General features: G+C 42.3%; 1 protein-coding gene across 1 annotated transcript in view; it reads right to left on the minus strand.

The window, feature by feature from the left end:
• Nucleotides 1-19,487, minus strand: part of mpp7a (MAGUK p55 scaffold protein 7a) — a 155,436-nt gene extending 135,949 nt beyond the window's left edge. The window contains exon 1 of the mRNA XM_084048569.1: nt 19,306-19,487. The gene's annotated coding sequence lies outside the window, so the exon portion shown is untranslated. The remainder of the gene's footprint in view (nt 1-19,305) is intronic.
• Between the last annotated feature and the right edge of the window lie 652 nt (nt 19,488-20,139).

Consider the following 20,139-nt stretch of genomic DNA (forward strand, 5'->3'; position numbering starts at 1 on the left):
GAACAAGGAGCAACGGCAGCTCTGTACGCGTTCCCCTTCGCACAGCTTAATAAGTCCTGGGCTATCTCCCTCCAATTATAGGGAAGGAGGAAACGATGAGAGGGGCTCTGTGGTAAGCCCCTGGGCTGCTTTTAGAGTCAGAGGGCTTTAGAGTCAGGTTGCAGGGCACAGGGCCGGAATGAGCAGCGAAATGGTGATGGGATGGAAAATGGCAATGTGGCTCTTCGTGTGTGTGTGTGTGTGTGTGTGTGTGTGTGTGTGTGTGTGTGTGTGTGTGTGTGTGTGTGTGTGTGTGTGTGTGTGTGTGTGTGTGTGTGTGTGTGTGTGTGTGTGTGTGTGTGTGAAGGCTCTCTCCTTCATAGTTCTAGATTAGATAAATGTAACCGAGTAACTCTATATCCCAGGGGGCTTGACAAGAGCCTGTTAGTGCACGAACGAGGGATTAAAAAAACGGCAATCTCAACCTCTGCTGCTTTTGGTTGGTGTCAAAATTCCACACATTCATTCAAGATCAGACATGGGGCAATGCATTGGCTGGCATTGCGTCACACTTTTCTGTGCATGCTTGTGTGAATGCAATGCACACACATTGTATTATGATAACATCGGTTTGTCTTCTTGTTGAAAGGAACGGCGGAGTAAAATAGCTCAGGTAATGGCTTGTAACAACAGGTCTGTGAAGAAAAGGCTATTCAAGGCCAGCAACTTATGTTCATGTTAAGTTGTGGTGCATACTTTGGCTAACAACTCTTAAAGGACCAATATGGTAGCCTGGCGTAGCCAGACTATATCACTGCGTGGATATGAGTCTGGTGCTTCCATGAGGACGTTTCTTTTCCCAAGGGGCGGGATCAAAACAATGGCCCTCGACGCAATTGGTTATACCTACAACCAACTACCAATTACAGTCTCCCATATCCGAATACTGGGCCCTGATTGGTCACACACGTCTTCTGGAGCAGGAAATGGATTCTCTATGGAGCGGTGCCAGACCCAAATGGCAGAGTGCAATTTTCTTTTGCACTCGCAGATTCGTCTGGTCCCAGGCTACCAATATGGTCCTTTAAGAGTTGTTAAAATGCACTGGCATGTTAAGCCCAACACCTGATGAAGTCCAACTGTGGCCGAAACCATTTTTTCTGTGAGTTTAAACTAAACACATATAGGCGCAATGCTGTTGTGCAGACTTTTATTCTTTTGAACTGTCCAGCACCAGCAACGAACTGGATGTGCGCAACCCACTGACTCACGGTATACTTGACATTACTGCTGATCATTTTCCAAAGCCTACCGTAGTTTGTTTGTAGTTTGTGGAAAGCTTTGAAAGCTTCAACTTTGAGAATCAAGAGGGGTTTATTGTCACTCACTCATACAGGTACAAGCAGTGAAATGTTGGTGTGACATGGTCCACAAGAATGTGCAACATCATAAATACAATATACACACGATAAGAAGTTAATAACAAAGAATACTACAGTACTACTAGTAGAGGTCATGGAGATAAGTAGTCCAGGACCCAGTCACACAGCAGGGTTCAGTCCCAGGTCAGCCAGTTTGCTAGCCAGCCTGATGGAGACATCGGTGTTAAAAAGGCAGAGCAGCAATAAAATAAATAACAGCCAAACATATCCCCTGGTCTTCCCTGCTGTTATCGAGGTGGGAGAGGGTGGCATGCAGGACCTGGAATCTATTTGGATGGTAGGCAAACTGCAGTGGGTCCAGGGTGTTGGGGAGAGGAGAGCAATATCACTGCTAGATTATTATATGACTTACAATTATATACAATATTTATTATTTAAAAATGAATATGAGTTATATTTACGGATAGTAGTTTTCTTTTCATTTTAAACAGTTTAAACGCCCGGTCTCTAGAGCAGATGTGTCTCGTCTATGCTGGCTGCCAGTCCAGAGAATTAAGCCTTAGCTTGTCTCCAAGGTTGTGTTCAAATACCATAAAAACATATAACCTACAGTACTGTAGGATTGCCAGCCTTTCTTCCTGTGTTTGCACTGTGTACAGTTAGCTGCTGTGTACAGTTAGCTCCACTCAGAACTGATTACACACAACAAAGATGCCATGTCACCTAGACATTGCAAAAACTAGGCTTTTAGACATTTTTCGGTGGAAAGTTTATGTGGGGAGGCCAGGAGGGGTAGAAAACCAAGGCTCGAAGAAAGAAACCTGAAAAAGTCCAGACTTGCTCAGCAGTGTTGGGGGGTGGTTGTTGGCACAAAGCACCTGAAGCACAAGTGGGGCATGGAATAATAACAGCAGGCCGAATTGGTGACAAAAGGCAGGAAATTGTACAGCGAAATACCGAGTGTTAATTAATTTCTGGCTTGTTCCACTAATTAACACATTCCTTCACCCTGTGACGCACTGCCCCGTGCGTGGGCAACTGGGCAGTCATATTTGCTGAGCGCTGTGGACACACTGTGGATGGGACGCATTGACTGATACTAGACAACAGGTTCTGTGTGTGTGTGTGTGTGTGTGTGTGTGTGTGTGTGTGTGTGTGTGTGTGTGTGTGTGTGTGTGTGTGTGTGTGTGTGACTGTGTGTGTGTGTGTGTGTGTGTGTGTGTGTGTGTGTGTGTGTGTGTGTGTGTGTGTGTGTGTGTGTGTGTGTGTGTGTGTGTGTAGTTGGTTGCACGTACATGTGCATGTTTGAGTATTTGTGTAGATGTGTGTGTCTGTGTGTGCATAACCCCATTTCTCACCACCCTAGGTTACAGCTCACACTTCGATGATGACAAGAGGGTGAGTGAATGAAGAACAATGGCTCATGTGATCGGGCCCAGTTTGGGGTTGTTAGCAGTTTGTGTGGTTGGGTGGTTATTCGTTGACCCTCAGGACAGTCGAGCTTCCAAAATGAGTCATTCTTTAGTTTTAAATACAAAGGGACTCGATGAGTAAAGGGAGCTCTGAAAAGCAACAGTGGAGGGACTTCCCCCACCACTTGATCCATGCATAAAGATTTATACTTGCTATTCAAGTTTTCAGGGAAAGAACGCTGATGGTTTCGGGAACATTCTTGGCTGCGCCAGCTATCAGGCCATACATTTTGTGTGTGTGTGTGTGTGTGTGTGTGTGTGTGTGTGTGTGTGTGTGTGTGTGTGTGTGTGTGTGTGTGTGTGTGTGTGTGTGTGTGTGTGTGTGTGTGTGTGTGTGTGTGTGTGTGTGTGTGTGTGTGTGTGTGTGTGTGTGTGTGTGTGTGTGTGTGTGTGTGTGCGTGCGTGCGTGCGTGCGTGCGTGCGTGCGTGCGTGCGTGCGTGCGTGCGTGCGTGCGTGCGTGTGTGTGTGCACGCGCGTCTGTGTGTGTGTGTGTGTGTGTGTGTGTGTGTGTGTGTGTGTGTGTGTGTGTGTGTGTGTGTGTGTGTGTGTGTGTGCGCGCATATGCGTGTGTACAATAATGATCTCCATTGTTTGGAGATCATTATTGTAATAAGTGGTGCATCACTTATTACAATAATAAGTGTTGACCTAAATAAGTTCGGCAAGTAGAAGGGATTCACATAAACAGGCACTTCATTCACAGACACACAATAGACATACACACATAAGCATGTACTGTATACACATTGTATACATACAGTATTATAGTGTATTGTCATAACACAACCCACGCACACACACGCACACACACAAACACACACACACACATCCATCTCACTTCTTCCGTTTCTTTTTCTTACCTCCCCAAATCTCCTATCAACTCTCTCTCTCTCCAAACTCATTCATTCTCAAGCAGTCCCTTCTCCACTCCCCCAACATTCCTTGCACACACTCACACACACAATAATACAGCCAGTGCTTCCTCCTCTGCTCTGCGGCAGTGGTATCGCTTTACCCTCGTGGTCTGCCTCTCAACTCGCAACTGCTTGGCTGGTGAAATATGAACCGGTGGGAGGTGGTTTGATGACCATTGAAAGGATAAAGACGTAAGGTGTATTAAATGCAGCCATTGAGAGGCAATCGCTCCTAAACAAAATAGTTAACTGGCTTACAGCTCGAGCTGTTGAGTGTAAAAACTCGGTGAAGAGAGAGATCAGAGGGATTTCACAGTTTCCTTGCCAAAAATGTCACCTGCATTGACCTGGTCAAAACAACACGCCCAGCCCTCTGGTTCTCATCAGGCAGACACTGGCCTCAACTCGACTTGAACTCAACATGGGAGTGAATTTCTCATTGAGAGAAAAGGGTATGGATACTAGAAATACCTCATAAAATAGGTAAAGAGCAGTGGTCCTCTTTGAATACGTTCCACCCTCGTCTCAGCCCTGATAGCTCCAAAGTTGAATCAAGTACACATGAAACAACCCTACAGCGACATCGAGACCAAAGCATCCTCAGCTGTGTTCTGCTCTGTCTTTCTATCTCGTCTCTCTTGCTTTCATTCTTTGATATAAGAACCACAACAGTTTAGCCAAACATGCTTGGTTTCAGAGCTGGTCCAGCAGCTGCTGAAGTTTGTTTGCCCTGGCTTTGTTGCAGTTGGTAAATCACATTTAGTTTGTCCTACCAACTGCATTCAATGAATATGGCTTATCACTGAAACCAATAATTTATGTTTAATCCAAAGATTGGTGCCTCAGTGCACAGCAGAGCAGGAGGTACAAGCTCAGGTCTTTTAATGCTGGAGAAGCTGCATACATAATTTTCATCCAGAAACTCCCACCTCTTTTTCGCTGGAATGCTTCATAAACACAGAACAAGACCTTCATCAAGATTAAGATGGAATGCTGTGCTTTATCAGCAAATCCCTGCTTGATATTTCATACATAATTATAAATTACTTGCATAGCAGGTCACAGTGGGAGTGAAACTAGAGCTGCCAAGTGTACTCCATTTTACTTGCCAAGTTGCCATGCTTTTGAACCAGGGCAGGGAGTAGCCTGGTCGTTGTCTGTTGCTGACTCGCTGGTATTTGTAAATCTTCTCGATAACACCTCTGTGGAATGCACCTTCCTCCTAAATGAGAGAAGATCCAGATGGCCCTTAGAGAGGGCCAGTGGAGTTGTCAGGAGCAGGTTCTGCTGGTTATAGTGCGGTGGAGGCTGTGGTGATACTGTTCAAGGAGTAAGCACTTGGCAACTAAGGTCTAAGGGCCCTATATTTTGCGTCGCCTTACCCCTTATCCCTAAACTTATTAGCTATATTTTACTATTTTAAAAAGCATATTAAAATAGTTCAACTAGCCGATCTACATCAACATGGCTATTTGAACTATTTAAAAATGTTTTTAAAAATAGTTAAAAATGGCAAAAAGGTTTAGGGATATGGGGTAAGGCGGCACGCAAGATAGGGCCCTACGAGTCTAAAATCCCCGCTAGCACCCCCAAATCTTGTGCTGCTCCTTACACCCAATTGAAATTACCCAAAAGACCCTCCGGTATGTGTAAAAGTACTTGTTGAGTTTCCTGGCGAATGAGATTTCTTGCGTGCATATGGAAAGGTCACGGGGTCACCAAAATCATTAGGGAACAGGGACCAATACTTCATGGAGGTGACGGACATAGCCAACCTTAGAACCCCCACCATTTAATTCAATCTGTTTATTGCATTTTTTGTATTTGATGGCACTGGAGGAAGCTATTACGTATCTGCATAGTACCAACTTTTGATGTCGAATGCTTCTGTGGAAAATCCAATAAACAAAGTTTAAAAAAATATATAAATAACCCCCACCACTACCAGGGCTAACAGCTTCATCCTGACTGACTGAGCCAGATGAAAAGATGAGGCAATAGTACACACACACACACACACACACACACACACACACACACACACACACACACACACACACACACACACACACACACACACACACACACACACACACACACACACACACACACACACACACACACACACACACACACACACACACACACACACACACACACACACCTGTAACTGTGCTGACTATAGCAGAACTGATGATAATCCTCATTTCTGTGAATGCTGTCTGCTTTGATACACCAATAACTCATTATGAAATTAGCTTCACACATACAGCTGTCTAAATCACTCAGCAATGATCCACCAACATATTTTCCATGTCTCATTAGACCTGAGAGAACTTGCAGAAGTCTGTGGCCAGTGCGTGTGAGTGTGCGTGTGTACTCATATTTCTATTTTTAGAAACTAGAAATTTGATCAGCATCATTTTCTCATGTAGTTCAATTTTGTATTTCTTATACAAGTGCTTCTAGTAGTAGTAGTAGTATAGTAGTACTAGCAGCAATATAAGTGGTGTAGTAGTAACCATTACAAATCACTGATGTTGTTTTTCAACAACCTTGTTTGCTGATGGAGCCTGCATGTAAAAATGAATTTCAGCACTTCTTTACACCTGTACACCTGTGATGCGACAAGAAAGCTGATTCTGTTCACATCAACATGTAATGAGAATGAACAGGGAGGAAAAAAAGGCCACGGCAGTCTCACAAACCCACTATGGCCTGCATCAGACCCTTGCTCAGTCCTTATCCCTCCAAACCTATCAAAACCGAGAACGCATCTGTGTAACCACTTAAACCATTATTTTATACTTTGGCTATTCACAAATAGCAGATATACAAGCTCATGTTATGGGTTGTAGATCTGCTATTTTTGAACATTTTTGCAAATCTTTGAATATACATATTTTCAAAGCAAACATTTTTAACTCAATCATTGCTTCTGGGGGTCCCTGGAACTAAATATTTTCAGATGGGGGTCGGGGGCCAAATACATACAATTTTGGAGGTCCCCAGGCCTTAATGAGCTAACACGCCGAAAGCCAGAACAAGGTGGTCAGTCCTGGACCTGTGTGCACGCATATCTCCAGCTTTACCCGAGTATAAATTGTTAATTCGTTGCCTCCACAATGCAGGCTGACCACAAACACCTGCGCGGGGCAGGATTACAACTGCCGACAAGGCCATGAAGAGGAAGTCATTAGCCATGACCTCCCTGCACCTGTCCCAAAGGCCTTGCTGACAGTTGCTCTGCCAAAGGCCTCGTCTGTCACCACCAGCACACTGACCTCGCCTCACCCTAGTCAACCGCTCACTCGCTCTGACACAATCAGAGAGCTCAGAAGAATTGCCGGCTTGTGGTTAAGAGTTCGAAAACTTGCGGGGAAAGCTTTCACAGATTAATGCCGACAATGGTGAAATGAATGATTCATTGTGTCCCTGGCTTATAATGTGAACTGTGCTCAACTCGCTGCAGCAGCAATAAAACAGACAGTCCACGATGAGCTAATGATTAGTTCAAACTGTACACCTAATAACGTATTATTGGCTACTACCCTGGGTAAATAAAGAAAAAAAAATAAAAGAAAAAAAATTGGTGGCTAGAGATTGGACAGTGGCCAAGTTGTTATTAGACTACTCTTGTTTTTCTACAGTGCAATATAGATTTCATATACAAGGCTAATGGCGAGGGAGAAGCGAAGCAAAGTCAGCATTTTAGCATTTATCATTGGAATAGCATATGAGAAATCTGACAGGTACATCTTGATCACATGACTACAGAGATAATGTGTAACAATTTGCATGAGTTATATTATTTTATTCTAGTGTGCATATGGGTGTGTTACGCATTCTATAAAATGTGAACGAAACACCACTTCCTGTATCTGACATGTGGAGATTAATAAGCCTGAATCAGAGCCAGGACAGCTTGAGGATAAAATGGGTTAACATAGTACTTATTCAGTATGGTCAAAGGTTTTCCACTGTGAACAGTTAATCTTAATACAAACATGCAACCTGATTCATTACTTCATTCATTGTTTTGTGTTTCAAAAATGCACATCCTGAGATTCTGGGCGGAATAGTGACCAAGAACCAGACATATCTGCTTGGGGTGTTGCTGTTGATCGCAAAAAAAATGATTACTGTGTCTTGGAGAAATGTGAAGCCACCAACTATCCAGCTATGGAGAGACAGGTTAATAAGCATATACATGATGGAAAGCATTACAGCTAGACTACATATGAGGACAGAGTTTTTCAATATCAGATGGACACCGGTAGTGCTGCAGCTGCCCAGACTGATTAAGGATTCTGTCCCCCCTTAATGTCAAATTGACTGGACTTGATACTGTAGACAGACTTCGTGGTCTGTCCTGAAGGCTGTGTATGGACGATTGGTACTGCTGGAAATTGGAATAATGACCTTTGATTGCCTGTGCCTGTGATGCCTTTGTAAATATTTATTTGAATGTCTGATGATGTTGAATACGTGATGCAAGTGTTCTTTGTTTTTGTTTTTGTTTTTGTCTGTTTTTATTTTTGTGCATGCTCGTATGTCCATAATGTGATTACAGAATGTATGAAAATGGAAATAAAATTGAAGTGCTAAAAAAAAAATGCACATCCATAAACAATACCTCTAAATAGATAACTTAAAGTAATATGTTACTTGGGAGGTAGGTTACACTTTTAGCACACTGCCATTGTAGGAGTTCATGACAAGTCAATCAATTGCATTTGCTGCTAATTTGGCTAATCTAAACATCTTAGTTTTAACACACAAAAACTTAAGGCAAAAATACTTCTTGGTGTTCCCTGGATCTAACAAGATGAAATGATGTCATTTGCAATTACAGTTTTAATGTAGTATTTACTGTATGTGTGTGTGTGTGTGTGTGTGTGTGTGTGTGTGTGTGTGTGTGTGTGTGTGTGGGGGGGGGGGGGGTGTACATGGTGAACAGTACCAAACAGGCTAATCTCAAAACATCTCAAAAACATTTAACAATCACTTTTGCTTTCAGGCCACCAATCATTATTGAGGATATCAATTTAATAATGGTAAAACATGTTTTGAAACAAAGTCTCCCTCTCTATATTTAATGATGCATTATGAAGGCAACCCTTTCATAACCTCGACTCTTTGAACCCTCCTGACTTTCAGACTTGAGTGGGTGGCTTACAGAATCACAGGAACAAGCCTTGTTATGCTAATTCAACCGCAAATTAAGACCACTGTTCCACTGTTTCCTACGGAACTCACTACGGCCTCTGTAGTTGGACAGGAGGATAGGTGATGATTCCCATTCTTGGTTGTCTTGAACCTTCTGCAGTTGTGGATCTCAGCCATTAACTGGTGTAATCTCAGAAAGTGTGTGTTTGCAAAGCTCCAGAGGGCCCCAGGGCTCTTTAACAGAACAACACATCCCTGTCAGTGAGGCTACAGGAGCTAGTACTGTAGGCTATGTGTTGCTCTCGGCTGTGTTGGCACACAATACTCCTTTGTTTACTGGACGCAGAGAGGTCAAGTCATCAGCCTCTGTCCCCCTCTGTCTCATTCTGAATCCATCCTTCCGTCTCCATCCTCCTCTTCTAACCATGACAAAGACCACTGATGGTCAGACGGATCACAGACCAGTGGCTGAAGAAGGGACAGCTTAAAAATGAAAACAGACAAGAGCTGTTTTGTTTCAGTTTGAGCCCGACGACACCGGAAACTGAGAGAAAGACTGACGGATGCCAGACATTGCAAAGACTCATTATAGTGAGCATTTGTGTCTGCTTGAGTACGGAGAGTAATGAGATGTCTTCTTTGGTAGTACTTCCTATACATGCTGACTGTGCATAAAGTCAGGCCCTGTCTGATTATAAATATAGGCCTAATTCTTGAAAAGCAGAAAGAAAGCTTCAGGTGGGCCTAAGCACTCAAGTGAGTATGACTTATGGAAGGTCAAACAACACGTATATTATAATGAGTGTAAGAGTGAGTTGGGAGAGGAAAATGACATTATGTCCTCCTGGTACTGTATCTTGCCTCCACCCCTTCTACCACTACACAAAACGTTATCGTAAATGTAAAGATAATTGTTAAATTATGGCTGAGATTTGGAAACTTCTCCCCAGTGGTGTAGCTACATCAGTCACATCAGTATACAGTAGGTTTCCCTGTTGGTTAGATCAGTGGTTCTCAACCAGTGGTCCAGGGACCACCAGTGGTCCTTGAGGAGGTTCCAGGTGGTCCCCAGCTAAATGATGGAAGAGTTCGTAACCAAATGGACCCTTATAGATCTTTAACTCTTGAGAGCGTAAAATGAAACCATCAAGAGTTACATTATTGTTAAACATCTGCATTACTTAATTTACAACACACAATTAGAGAATGTAGATTAGAATAATTGTTATTTTGATCAACTTTTGCCTGTTATCTCTCCTATGGTACCAACATCAACACAGCATGGAATTGTGGACAAAATCGTATCCAACGACAACAAAATATTCGAAGTCTTGGGCCTGAGAGTCTAAATCTCATCAAATGGTGGTCCGTGGCTCAAATGCCGAATAAATAATAGACCTTGATATGAAAATGGCTGAAAACCACTGGGTAAGATCCCTTTTTCTCCCCACTCCCACTCCACTCCCACACCCACACTGCTGTCTCCCACTGTGCGAAGACCAGTCCTGGACACAGGGCATGGGGAACCACGCGGCTGTCTCACATGCATCTGTGCACCAGCTCCCTGCCCCCACAGAAAGTTTTAAACTTCAATCATTTAACCTGGTCCTCCCCCATCTATTGAAGCCAACATGCTGAAGATGCAAGCATTGTAGAGGAGAAGAAAACAAATGCCACTCAGCTTCAGCTAAAGTCCTTTCTTCGAATGGAACAGCAGATGTCTATAAGCCTTGGACAATGGTGCTAAACCAATGCTAAACTGGATCAAGATGACTGAGGATGATCAAGTGCAAAGTCGTGTCAACCTATAGAATTAATTAATTTAGTGTTGGTTTCAAGCATTGTTATTAATAATCCAGCCCAATGCCATAGGGGCCTCATTACTAAAGATCACATGAAGTTATTAAGGCCACTTATTAAAGTACCGGTAGGTTAAACTGTTGGCATCCACCAAGATAGGTAGTAGAAGCCCTTTAATATGAAAAACGACATACCATCAACAAGCCCAGTGAACCTACAAAGCATGTAAGCCACACCCTTAAGAATAAATGCTATAAAAATTATATTTAAATTCAAGGTCTGATCTAATAACTGCATGATAAGAGTCCCCACCAGCACTGCATAAGCGCTCTCACACACACACACAAACACACACACACACACACACACACACACACACACACACACACACACACACACACACACACACACACACACACACACACACACACACACACACACACACACACACACACACACACACACACACACACACACACACACACACACACACACACTCTCTCTCTTTCTCTCTATATCTGGGCACCAGAAGCCTTGAATATCAATCCTCTAAAAACCCATGGCCCTATAAATATCACACTTTAATTGCACCAGAGCCAAAAGACTGCGCTAAAGAAGGTCTTGCTACACGGTTACTCAACAATTAGTGGCGAGCTAAGAGCTAACGTGGTAGAGAAGTCTGTTCTTTGATATGTGAGCAACACATGTTGCTTAGAAGAGAATGATTGTGGTTGTTTGGATTTGAGGATGCATCAGGGTGAATGCCAAATTACATCTCTGGCAATGCTCTGGCCTCAAATTATGGTGGACCTTTTTTTTGCATTGTTTATGTATCACTGGAAGGAAAATGCTGTCTGTTTAATATCCAGCTGTACAACATTGATGGCAACTTACTGGTAAGACATATGACGGCCTGTGGAAGATAATCTGTATGGTCTTCAAAAAGCACAATCGGTATGGGATTGTATTTTCATGGCCGATGTTTGAAACCAGTTGTGTACAGTAGGTGACCTGAAAGCATACTCTTTGGGGAAGTGACGCTTGTTTTACTACACCAAGTCCTGAATGTTGGAACACCTCTAAACTCAGAGGGTAAGGGAAAAGTAAATAACTTCCTCATTTTCCTTCAACAGAAAGATCCACAAGTGTTCAGTAGCAGTATGTCGCCTGTCCACCGTTTATTTTTTTATTTTATTTTCAGTTCGGGGAGCCCAGCTGAACCGAACAGACAGGGCCTCCAATATGATAAGATAAAACCACATCTAAAAAGGTGTTGAATGACACAAGCTTTACAGAGATAAAAATTAAAAAAAAGGTAAATATCACTGGGCTCCGCTACACTTTCTCCACTTAGTTGCCACATCAAGATGTTGATTGCCAGGCTGCCGCACAGCACACATGTCTTTTACCACAACCAAGGACTAGTCAAAAGGGGTCAGGTGGTGGAAGCACGAACCATTACCGGCAGGCAAAGGGCAAAGGACAAATGATGGAATCAGAGAGCTGACTGGTCAACCACACACAGATAGTTCAAGACGAGGCCTAGTTCCATTCCATTCCACAACACCACCTTCTCACGTGCCCTTGTTTGCAACCTTGTAAAGACCTTTAAAAAATAATTGAGGTGCTGTTGGCAAGATAATGTACATGAAGACAAAAAATATATAATAAAAACTCTCACTAATTCTCTCAGGAAGAGAACACACACTCCAATGACGAATGACAGGACTCACTTAACCCATTAAGACCTGAGGCCGATTCTACAAATGCCTTCTAAACCATTGGTGCGGTGTATCACTGCAGCCATTGAAGACACAGGGGTGTTTCGGTAAACAAGCACTCAGGGGAGGGCACACAGAATATCAACACAGGCTAAATGAAGACGGCAGCCTTGTATACAGCACTTGATACACACTACTGACAGGCAGCAATGTAAAAGGCTTGTATGGCTGATCTGCTAACAATAAACAGAGTGGGTTTGTGCTGACAACACAGACTTGAAGAGGCCAAGTCAAGTGGCAAAGGGCAGTAAAATCAATCAATGTCATAACTGCCATGTTTTAAAGCCCTATGAATGAACTAGACTGGCTTGCTTGACACTGATTTTATTATTTTTTTACAAGGGAAGTGCTGCACAGTATATGTTTGTGATAGCTAGCCTATATTTTAATAAGTGATGTGCGGCATTAAATATTGAGATGTTGAAAGTGAAAGTACAATTCAGTGTGTGTACTTCAGTGCAATTTCATAACATGTCTTTCTCTCTCCTTGCCCCTACTCATTGGTCTGATTTCAGCAAATAAACATACAGCACATGGTTGTGAAATTGTGAATTGTGTAAAAGGAAATTAAGAGAAAGCATGCCAATGCTGAGAGATAGAATGTCAACCCATGGTCCATAAACAGCATGATGCAATTAGTTTTTAAATTAATCAAATATTGTACAGTACAGTAAAGTACACTGAGGTTCAATGAAACCTCTTTGGTTACTGTGATTTGTCAGACACAGCCACATAAACAGGTTTACAGTTAGTCCTATTTCTGTTCCATAGTACCGTGAGTTGAATTATTCACAGGGTAGTAGCCATAAGGGGAATAGTAGTCGTTGTAATGCTAGGCATGGAAACCCTCATAAATAAAACAGCGTGTGACAAATAAGCTTGACGTCCATCAGGTGTGCCTTCTGCATCACTAACTGTATGTAATACTAGTAGCCTACACAGACTACACTGACAAATTGCCTACTATTAAAGCTATTAAAAGCATGTCTGTTAAAGCTACAATTCCATTTTAGCTGAAAAATAAACAACCCTATTCAAGTTCCTTATCAAAGGGGTTCCGAGGTGTCATTCTGACAATCAAAAGTTATATTTACTTGGTTGACAGAACTGATTAATCCTGTCAAAAAGATTGACACAAAATGGAGAGTAGCACAACTCCTTATACTAAGATCACGACTGAAGCTGAACTCAATCTTTTTTCAGTAGTAGCCCTCGTCTCATTAAGGAGTAAGGACTGAACCAAACCACCTCACTTAAACCCTATACGTAGGTCTAGTTCTTATACCATAACACTGCGTATAGATTAACCTTCTCCCTGGGGGCTTTACAGCCTGCTATACTTTCCCATGACCATTGCTTTAATAACACCACCGTTTGCCCAGAAGTCAGGAGTCACTCAGGTCGTAGTGAGCGAGAGCAGCATGCCTGCGGGGTGAGCAAAGCATTTTATGTGCACTGGCTGCAATCTAATGAAGCCACCTCTGGTGTCTTATGGCTGACTTGTGCTGTGTGGGCTCATTCCAGAACTGGTATCACAGCTTCCAGGGACTGGCAGTAACCCAACAAACACCAGGGGGAGAAAACGGCTGTTTAGCCATGAGGACTCTCATCAACTCCAAACCTCCCAGAGCAACACAAGTGCACAACCTTAATCTCTCCCTCCATGATCAGCACATTGGCTATAAGCACACCAAGTCGGTCGCAGGCTCACAATGGAGATTAGTGATGCCATGGAGTAATAGAGCCTGAATGGATTTATGGTCGGATGCATGGTGGTTGGATGGACGGATGGGGGTCTCAAACTCTCTGTTCATGTTGCTCAATTTGACATGATAACAGTAAGCCGGTGTATTCACTGAAAAGATGATCTTTGAGAAAAAGTTCTTCCTTAATATCCACACTAGAAGAGGTTGTAGACAAAATGTGCCATTATATATCTCAGTGAACTTGCCTTACCGTGTAATGAAAGGGGCAACTGTGACAGTGCTGTGATGTTCAGAATTACTAAGTTTAGCTGGGGGCTGAATAGTTAAATAAGTTCAACTAAATATGTCAGCAGGACAGTGTTCCCACTTCCCAGCACAGCACCAGATGTGTGGAGGGTTGCAGAAACACAACAGTCAAGAGGCGAAGAGAGAGCTCATGAGCTAATGATGTTGAAACATTGCTCAGTGCTGAACGCCAGGACCTTCTGATGACCTCTTCTCACGTGTTTTAACTGCTTCAGTAACTTTATACATTTGAATACTAGAGTCAGTGAGTGCATAACAACTCCCACGGAGTGCATCCGGGTTTGCCGAGGCCTTAGCTGGCATATTTTCTGCACACAGAGGTAAAAGCAGAAGGAGAAATCAGCCTCTCATTCACAGTCACGTCCAAGGTGTTCAGAAAGGGGTGAGCCAGGCCTTATCATTATCACAACCTGGCCTGGCCATTAAAGGAGTTCATTTTGGCAGTGCTAAACCCCATAAACTCTTCCCCACAAAGGGGAGGCAACATTTACAAGCTATTGCTCAAGAGAGAAGGGTATTAGATATAGATAGAAAGAAACACACACATTACAAACCATCTCCAAAATGTTTCAATCAAGAAAATGAAGGTTACCACTTGCCACTGCTTGTTTGAACGTGGATTACTCTGTGTAATTCTTCTACTCTGTGTTTATTCATTTTGTGATTCAATTGACACTTTCAAGCTGTGTTTGATTAGTCTAGTATCAAATATATTTGTTTACTTCTTTTTGAGCTAGGGGTGGATTCCAAGTTTAGCTTAATCTCTTTTTCTCATGTTTATGTTAGGTAGGGAGTGTGATGTGTTTTGGTTTCTTTGGTATTTCAAGGTTGCACTGGATTCATCCCAGTTCCCACATACAGTATGAGTATACTGTGCTCTGTTTTGTTTGTTATGCTGGTGTGGGTCCACCCTGCAAGCTCTATTCTTTCAATCTTCTTTGATATAATTTATTAATATAAATCCACTTTCTGATCATTTGTCTTTGTGTCTGCTTGGGATGTGGGAAGATGGGACCCTTTTCATGTTGTGACTGACACCCCTAGACTGGGCATAAACAACTTTATAGACTTACAAACCATATGCCATTATAGCCCGGGCCATGTCTTAAAAAACAACAGTAAAAGGTTAGCATGGTAATGGTCCTATGTGTGTAACTTATTTCTGATGTATTTTTCATTTAGTTCTGTATCATTTCTTCTGTCGTTCCCTAAACACATAGTTATACATAAGCTATATGCCCAATGCAACAATAACTGTGATGAGTTTTGAGTTGCACATGCGTCTTGGAATGACATCACATAGCAGGTGATGAGTCTTTGTCTATATGGAATTAACCAACTGGTGTTCTTTAATTGACCTAACAAAAAGCCACCGCATGGATGAATAAATAAGTCTAAAATCCAGCGTAGCTCTGTGTGCAGGATCTATCTATAAAACAAAAAGCACTTAGCCCAGCACACACTGTCGATGTGCGTATGGTTAATCCTTCACTATAAACAAATTATCACTTGGCTTCTTTCTTGTTGCCCAAAGCTTATCAGAGAGGGCAAGCGCATCACCCAAAGCCACAGGCGAGGGCATCTTATGATTACCTTCCTGTCAAGGAAGGCTAAAAACTTCAATAAGACCATTCGGGGCTTAGAAGGGAGGAGTGGTCCAGTGAGATGTCATATCATGACAGGAAGTGTTTTGTCTCAATCAGCAGGTTGCTAAGATTAAAGTCTGGGAGTTGAGCCTTGCACACAAGTTCCCAGACCTCCCTCCCCCGACTGGGTGACCCTCTGCTCTAGGAACAAAACCCTGGGAATGTGAGCTATGCGCGGCTGCAAGCTCGTAGCCACCTGTTCAGACAACCACACAGGGCAGTGTCCCTCCAAAACCGAGCCTCGTCTGACCCCACCCTAACCTTGGCTGCCTCCACTTCCATACTAGTGCACTTGTGCACTGCATATACAAACGTGCATATAAGAACGTGGCCAAACATCCCCCTGACACACACCTGCTAGCCCCGCAGCTGCCAAGCGTGTGAATATTACAAACCAAGTCAATGTGTAACTGAAGTTACTCTTTGCGTTCCATTCACTGAAGAGACCACAAAAAAGTTACATTTCAGACAATTTGTAGTGAGCATGGAATAGTCTTTGACACAAGACACTTTACAATAACAGCCATGATAATGACGCAACACACCTGCACTTAAATCCACTGCTAAACGTGAATGCAAGCCAAAGTAATTAAGTGGACTAATTCACCTACAATCAGAATCACCCCAAGAGAATGGCTGCTCATTGGAATGCAGGACAAAGGCCTCCCACCTCCTCTTGTCAAGATGTAAAAGAAGAACGAGGCTACTCCCGGTGAGAGTAGAAAGAGCTAGCCAAAACTGCTGAGAAAAACCCATCAAGGTTTTGTCAGAGTAAACACTGGCATTGTGTCTCCTCTCCAGAGACTCTGGTTTTGGGCATTCAAATAGTCGTTTAAGAAGGTCATCCTCGGTCAGTTTCTCACAGCCAGAGCAGGCATACTGTGGAGCAGTCCAAAGAGACTCAGACGTCAGAAGAACAGCTAATAAGCTCCAACAATATTAGCCAACACATAGACTGGGCATTATGACAATTTTGGCTGAGAGGGAGTTTAATTCTTCATTGCCATTGGCAGACTGATCTGACCTGCAACTGTACTGAAGGATGCAACTCTGAAACCCCACTAGCATGTCAGTGCCTTGTGGAAAAATAAAACCAGGACAGCAAGAACCCCTGTCCCTTAACATCAGGGATATTATTAACATCTGCTCCAGAAAGTCCAAGGACAGCTGCAATCACCATTTGTTTCAAGGTAAACAAATCACGCATGGAAAAAAGAAAAACACAAAACTATTTTTCAGTAACACAGCTAGAGTTGCACCGATACCGATACCGTATCGGTATCGGCTACCGATATGACTTATTTCACGTATCGGATATCGGACATGACATAACCGATACACGTTCCGATAAAAAAAAGTAAAAAAAAAAAAAGTTTTTTAAAAAAGGCTCTGGTTTATAAATATATATAATACAATCACGCAATTGTAAGACCATAACCAAACGTTTTAGCAAATTACTATTAGATAAAACGATCCAGCAAACTTTTTTTTTTTTTTTTTTTTTCTACTGTTATTGTACTTTAAAATATTCAGTAATAAATGTATTTAATTGAAAGGTAATGCATTTTTTTTTGTATTTAAAGTTTTACTCGGATATCGGCATATATATCGGATATCGAAAAATATCCTAATTGATATATCGGATCGGATTGGAATTGAAAAAACCTGTATCGGTGCATCTCTAAACACAGCACATGACTGTAATATCAACTTCAACTTCCAATTCAAATGGGTAAGTGGTGGAGTGGGTGTGTGTAACGTGAATTATACGTTATCAAATATGGGAATATGTTTGCATTTAAATCACAGTGCCCTCCTGACTATCTGACAAGTAGGGGAGAAACTGTGCATGAACCAACTTATTGTCATTGTCAATATATACACAACCTTAAGTGCGTTACACATGATGTACCACATTATGTGGTAATAAAGTAGTAAGTGCAAGTGTGAGAAAACATTTTAACCACTTGACCCCCAGGCAGTGTCCCTAATCTGGGGGGGGAACATTAGCCAGAAATAGCCGATCTGCAAGCTCACAATGCCTTGCATTGGGACGTACTGTGAGCTTGTAGATCGGCTATTTTTGGAGAAGAGGTTTGGTGTATACAGTGGTCACAGTACAGTTGTAACCCAAGTCCAGTTGAAACTTGAAAGTGGTTAAGCTCTATTTGAACTGCCCTCCAAATACAGACTGTTCCACTGTGACTTCCAGTGGTGTAAAGTAACTAATTACATGTACTCAAGTACTGTGCTTAAGTAACTTTTTTTTTTTACTGAAGTATTTCCAATTTTCAGTACTTTTACTTCTACTCCACTACTACATCTCAGAGGCAAATATAGTACCTTTACTCCACTATAATGATATAGTAACTAAGTAACTTTACTAGTTACTTAGCAGATTTTGTATTATTACAAAAACTTAAACGTACTTACAAACTTACAGTTTGAATACCGGATATTTACTTGTAACAGAGTATTTCTACATTGTGGTATTAATACTTTTACTTAAGTAAAAAAATGTTTTACTTTTTCCACCACTGTGTCTCACTGTGACTTGTGTGGCTTGGCGCTGTCAGCCAGTGACAAGCTCCGTGTCACCACACACACTTGACTTTGCCGTGCGTGGCGTCACTGGCGTGCACATTACAAGAGCTCTGTATTCTATTGCTTCAGGACCAGTGCTTGTCCAACAGTGTGTAAATTAACTCACATTGGTTGTTGAGGTGCGAGGGAGGTGTGTGTGTGTGTGTGTGTGTGTGTGTGTGTGTGTGTGTGTGTGTGTGTGTGTGTGTGTGTGTGTGTGTGTGTGTGTGTGTGCGTGCGTGCGTGCGTGCGTGCGTGCGTGTGTGTGTGATCAAGACTATCACAGATGTATTTTATCGATTTTGACATTATTATAGCTACGAAAGTAAAAGTCAGACTCGATGAAAAAAAATAATCTTGATCCAATAAATACCAAATGAATGTAGATTTGTCTATTGTTTATTATTAGATGTTTATTTCTGTTTTTTTGTGATTATTGTGCGTTATTTGCTGCACCAGAACCTCTGCACACAAGAGTGTAGCAAACGTGTGTAGTAGCCTCACAGTAACAACAACACAACAGCATGAATATAAGTTGGGAGATGCGGTGTATCATTGATACTCACTGTGGCTTGGCGGGTCGGTGAAGAAAGAAAGAAACAAGCCTCTTTATACTTGTCGGAAGAATATTGCTTTAAATATCCCTCGGGGAAACGAGACGTATGGACGTGTTGTATACACTGTACGTCAATTCATTAAACTAACTATTTCAACACCGTGATTTGAGGAGCAGCGATCTCTCCGTCAGCGACCCATTTTACTCTAAACGATACGCCTTGTCAGTGTCACACACATTGTTGCCAGATTGTGTGAGAGAAATAAGCAGCCAGAGCCAGGTCTATGAAAACATAGCCCAAAAGAAGCGGGGCATAGCAGCAGGGCTGGAGCCTGGGGCATAGCAGTGGTGGCCATTTTCTGGTTCCACATATAGAAAGCCCATTCATTTTTCCCATAAAGATTTCCGAAATGATTTATATAAATTATTTTAAGCCTGGAACCAAGCCATCCAGGCTCCTGGTGAATCATGACCATAAAACATAAATATTAAATATAGTATGTAACACAATTAAATATTCAAAACATTGTTTTCACAGAATCAAGTGTTTTGTGGCCATGATTCACCAGGAGTCTCGGTTCCAGGCTTAAATAAGTAATATAAATATTTTTCGGAAATCTCTATGGGAAAATAGCCGATCTACAAGCTCACAACGCCTGGCATCGCGTCACTTTGTGAGCTTGTAGATCTGCTATTTTTAATAAAATCTTGAAGACATTTTAAAACACAAATCTTGTATGGGGGTCCCTGGCATAAAACATTTTCAGATGGGGGGGGGGGTCTGCAGACAAATACATATTAATTTGGGGGTCCTTGCATGAAAATGTTTGAGAACCACTGGTTG

The sequence above is a fragment of the Gymnoscopelus microlampas genome, assembly GCF_963454915.1.
Source record: "Gymnoscopelus microlampas genome assembly, chromosome: 22".
In the NCBI taxonomy this organism is placed as follows: Eukaryota; Metazoa; Chordata; class Actinopteri; order Myctophiformes; family Myctophidae; genus Gymnoscopelus; species Gymnoscopelus microlampas.